The following is a 5,196-nucleotide window of genomic DNA, read 5'->3' on the forward strand; positions in this document are numbered from 1 at the left end:
CGATTAACACTTACTAAGTGAAACTAACTTCAGAAACCTGAATCTTCAGGACGTTCTGTTGTTCTTGACCCGCTGTGGTAAAGAGTTATAGGCTCTCTTTACGCCTTATGTGTTGTTACAGTGTTTTTTTTTGACGTAGGACTACGTCTCTGTTTTCTATACCCGGTGTCATTTCAAAATTTATGAACCCAAGAGCGTTACGTTTGAGTGAAAGATTTTAAACGCTCACTGTATCTTTCCCACTAAACGAAATTATAAACAAATCCCGTTATCCGAGAGATGAAACTCCCGCGTTCAATTTGTAATATTCGGTGAACCTAAAAATCATTGATAAATAGTTGAAAAGTTGTTTTAAAGTCAGACATTGAAATCGCTGAAATCTATAAATATGGGTAGCGGACAAATTTTCTCGTTCAGTCTACCAACGCTCACTGATTGGTGCACATCGTGCGGTGGAGCTACGACGCAGGAAGGAATGCGATCATGCGAGAGCTGATTGTCAGTTCCATTTCGACCACCGTCGAGGAGAGAGCAGTTCGCAGTTCGTTGATTTCGTTGGAACAACCAACAAAGGTGAATGTCACCTCCAGCTGAGCAGCGGCACATCAACCCAGCGACGACGCTCGACTATCGATAGCACCAGGAATCGCATCCAGGGCAACAAGCGGCGGGCCAGTTTTCGACGGCATCCAGCACTCAGCGCGGAGAATACCGTGCGTGGCATGGTGAATTCATTTCATTTCCTTCCTAAAATCGTCCATTATTCAAACGGTTCTTTTCAGGACCATCGAAAATGATTCCTAGAGAGTTAATTAGATAAATTTCCTCCAGTGAAAGTGGAAGCAAATAGTGATAAATTGAATGCTTGGTGGTTGTTCAGCTACGGTGAAGCCGGTCATAAATCTCAGCTACGGCAGCAAGCGGCGGGCCTATTCGCGACGGCGTCTAGCATTCAGCGCAGATAAATCCCACAAGCATTGCGTGGCGGAGTGAAATAATGCAAATTATTTGCCCATCATACGTCCCGGTCCTTTTCAGGATTTTCGAAACTATTTCCATAAGAGTTATGGTTCGGATAATTTTCCACCATCGATCGAGAAAAGTGTGGTGCAACCAAAAAGTGAAAGATTGAATGCTTCATGGCTCAGCAACAGTTACGAAGCCGGTCACTAATGATTCCACCTGGAATTTAGCAACGCATTTTCCTATTAAGACCATTTTGAGTGAAACATTGTTTAATTCTAACATTTTTCGAATTAATATTTTGGTAACTTTATCCGTTCAAAGAAAATTTACTCATTTCTGGGTTGATTAATCGTTTGGTGCGTCTGAGTGCGTGCAGGCGGGGCATGCAAACGAAATAAACTGGAGAGCCAGCCAAATGGGAGGAGCTTCATCTGCTAATCTAGGGGTATAAAAGCTTTGCCCTCTGTTTTCTTTCGTCAGTTTCGTTGGATCAATCAAGGAGGATGCAGGTGGATGTCACTTCCACAGCTGGCAGCTGCACATCAACTGCGTCAAATCTCGGCTGTTAGTACCAGGAATCTCATCCACTGAGCACAGCAGCAAGCGGCAGACTAGTTTTCGGAGGCACCTAGCATTGAGCGCGAAGAAAACCAACACGCATTGCGTGGCATGGTGAATTCATCAAAATTGTCCATTATTCCAACGGTCCTTTTCAGGACCACAGAAAGTCTTTCCAAAAGAGTTAAGAATAATTATACCTCCATCGATCGAGAACAGTGTTGTAACCGAAAAGTGGAAGACAGCTCCGTTTGTCAGCAAGAGTGAAGTCGACTACTAATTTTATCCACGGCAGTAAGCAGCAGGTCAGTTTTCGGTGGCCCAGCATTAAGCGCAGAGAAAACCAACACGCATTGCTTGGCATGGTGAATTCATAACCAAACGATCCTTATCAGGACCACCGAAAATGATAACTCATGAGCGGATAATTTTCATCAATCGATCGAGAAACCAAATAGTAAAGATGTAGTGGAACCAAATAGTACAGATTGAATACTCGTGCCTAAGCAACAGTGAAGCCGGTTACTAAATCTTATCCACGGTAGCAAGCGATGGGGCAATTTTCGACGGTATCCGGCATTCAGAGCGGAGAAATCCAACACACATTGCGTGAAATGGTGAATTAATGTAGTTTTCTTTCTTAAATCGTCCAGATTCCTTAAACAGGTTTCATTCCATCGGTCAGGAAAACCGTGATGCAACCAAAAAGTGAAAGAATGAATGCTTGGTGCTCTTTTCGATGAAAATTTACTCGTTTCTGGGTTGATTAATCGTTTGAAGCGTCTGGGTGCATGTAGGCGGGGCATGCAAACGAAATAAACTGGAAGCCAGCCAAATGGGAGGAGCTTCATCTGCTAATCTACAGGTATAAAAGCTGTGCCCTCTGTTTTCTTACGTCATTTTCGTTGGATCAATCAAGGAGGGTGGAGGTGGATGAAAATTTTCTCATTTCTTGGTTGATTAATCGTTTGAAGCGTCTGGAGCATGCGGGGCGGGTCATGCAAACGGAATAAACTGCAAAGCCAGCCAAATGGGAGGAGCTTCATCTGCTAATCTAGGGGTATAAAAGCAGTGTTCTCTGTTTTCTTTCGTCATTTTCGTTGGATCAGTCAAGGAGGTTGGAGGTGGATGTCACCTCCAGCAAGGCAGCAGCACAACAATCCAGCGACTACTCTCGGCTATCGTGCTGATGAAGGCGCCTGGAATCGCATCCGTGGCAGCGGAGCAGTGGGCAAATTTTCGACGGCGTCCAGCATTCTCCGCACGCCGCAGAGAAAACACGCATTGCATGGCATGGTGAATGCATCAAAATCGTCCATTATTCAAACCGGTCCTTTTCAGGACCATCGAAAATGATTCCTCAAGAGTTAATTGGATAATTTCCAACATCGATCGAGATGTAGTGCAACCAAAAAGCAAAAGACAGAGCATCGTTGCCAGCAATACTGAAACTGGTCATTATTCTAATCCACGGCAGCAAGCGGCGGTCCAGTTTTCGGTGGCGTTTATCATTCAGCACGGAGAAAACCAACACGCATTGCGTGACATGGTGAATTCATGCCATTTCGTTTCTAAAATCGTCAATTAATCAAACGGGCTTGTTCAGGACCACTGTAATTTATTTCTTAAGAGTTTGTGAATCAGCTAATTTAATTCCATTGAACGAGAAAAGTGTGGTGCAACTAAAAAGTGAAAGATTGAATACTTGGTGGCCCAGCAATAATGATGTAGCCGGTCACTAATGGCCTAATGGTTCCACCCAGAATTTAACAACGCATTATTCTATCCGGACTAAAAATAGGTTTAAACATTTTTGGAATTAAACTGATCGAAATTATCCAATATTTTGGTTACTCTATCCTTAGTTAAAATAGTTAAAATATTCGTTTATTCATGTTTTCGTTTTGTGTTATACAATTATTAATTACATAGTGATTGTTACAACTCATGGTTTTTCAGCTCTGGTGTTTTCGTGTTTGTGTTTGACAAATATGTGTAGTGTAATTTAGCCGAAGCTTAGTGATCGTTTTGCCATTTTGTGGCATTTGGTGTTTGCTTTACAATTTGATAACCTACTTACTTACTAAATTTGATAACCTATATGATCTAACATCGAGCCGCTAGTGAGCGACCAGCTCCCGTATGGCGGCTTGATCGGATGATTGACAACAGTTTTGGAACCGTTGGATAGTCTCCTGAAATCTTACCGCCAACATCTCCACTCCTGCCAGACGATGGACCTCAGTGTTTCTCATCCTCCAGGGAGAGTTCAGAATCATTCGGAGGAATTTACTCTGAACCCTTTGGAGTTTTAGATGGTGAGTTTTAGCGCAACTCCCCCAGACTGGCATGCCATATTCTATCACGGGGAGGATGATTTGTCTGTAGACAGCAAGCTTGTTCTTTAGGGATAGTGATGATCTTCTGTTGATGAGGGGATACAGTAGTTTTAGCAAAACTTTGCACTTGGTCACGGTTTTGTCGACCTGTTGTTTGTAGATCAGCTTGCTGTCCAGGGTTAAACCGAGATAATCAGCCTCGTTGGCCCACTCCACCGCTGTTCCACTGAGGATGATGTTACAGTTCTCAGCAGGAACAAGTCTGGGAGATTTTGAGTGTGGATGGTTACTCTATCCGTTCAATGGCAATTTTATCATTTCTCGGTTGATTAGTTCATGGATGCATCTGGAGCATTCGGGGAGGGTCATGCAAATGAAATAACCTGGAAAGCCAGCCAAATGGGAGGAGCCTAATCTGCTAATCTTGGGGAATAAAAGCAGTGACCACTGTTTTCTTCCGTCATTTTCATTGGTTCAGTCAAACAAATGGAGTGGATGTCACCTCCACAGCTGCGCACCTAGCCTGCGACGACTCTACGCTATTTAGCTGATAGAACCAGGAATCTCATTCACGGCAGTAAGCGGTGACCGTTTTCAATGGCTTCCAGCATTCAGTGTGGATAATTTTCAATTATCTTGCCGAAATCTTCTGTTATTTAAAAGTTTCTTTCAGGATCAGTGAAAATTATTCAAATTATTGCCAAATCTAGAATATTTCACGAAATTCCAATCAAAATTATCTAAAATTTCGTTAACAGCAATTGAGTTGTGTCAAATAGACATGGCTACGGTGGCGCTATCTGTTCATTTCATAGCGGCAATTTTAGTTATTTTAATGATTGTTGCGATCGCAATATGATGTTTGGGAAGCTATGGCTTAACGCCTTTCAATATTATAATTATTCTATCCTTTCGACGAAAATTCTTTCAAACAACGGTTGAACATTTATCTTCAAAATGAAATAATGCTCAACCCTCAAGTGATGGCCGCGCGAGTCACGGAAGGTTAAACTAATTAACATCTTATGAATGCGTTCAGTGAAATGGATCACATAACAACTTTAATCAACACATCACTCCGCCGATTTGAATTTTGCCAGCATACATTGTATAGGCCTTTTATGTGATAGGTCCGTTATGCATTTATTTACGAAGGTCGGACAACAATGAACCGAAAAATCAGCTGATTTAAGACTTCAAATCGTCCCTAGAACTAGGTAACTGGTTTTGCGTAATCGCAAGAAATTTGTTTATATCTGAACGTATACCACAATAAACACAAGTTTGTCAATTGAAAATCCGAAAACACATATTAATTCAATATTTTAGACCA

Source organism: Aedes albopictus, chromosome 3, assembly GCF_035046485.1.
Source record: "Aedes albopictus strain Foshan chromosome 3, AalbF5, whole genome shotgun sequence".
Classification (NCBI taxonomy): Eukaryota; Metazoa; Arthropoda; class Insecta; order Diptera; family Culicidae; genus Aedes; species Aedes albopictus.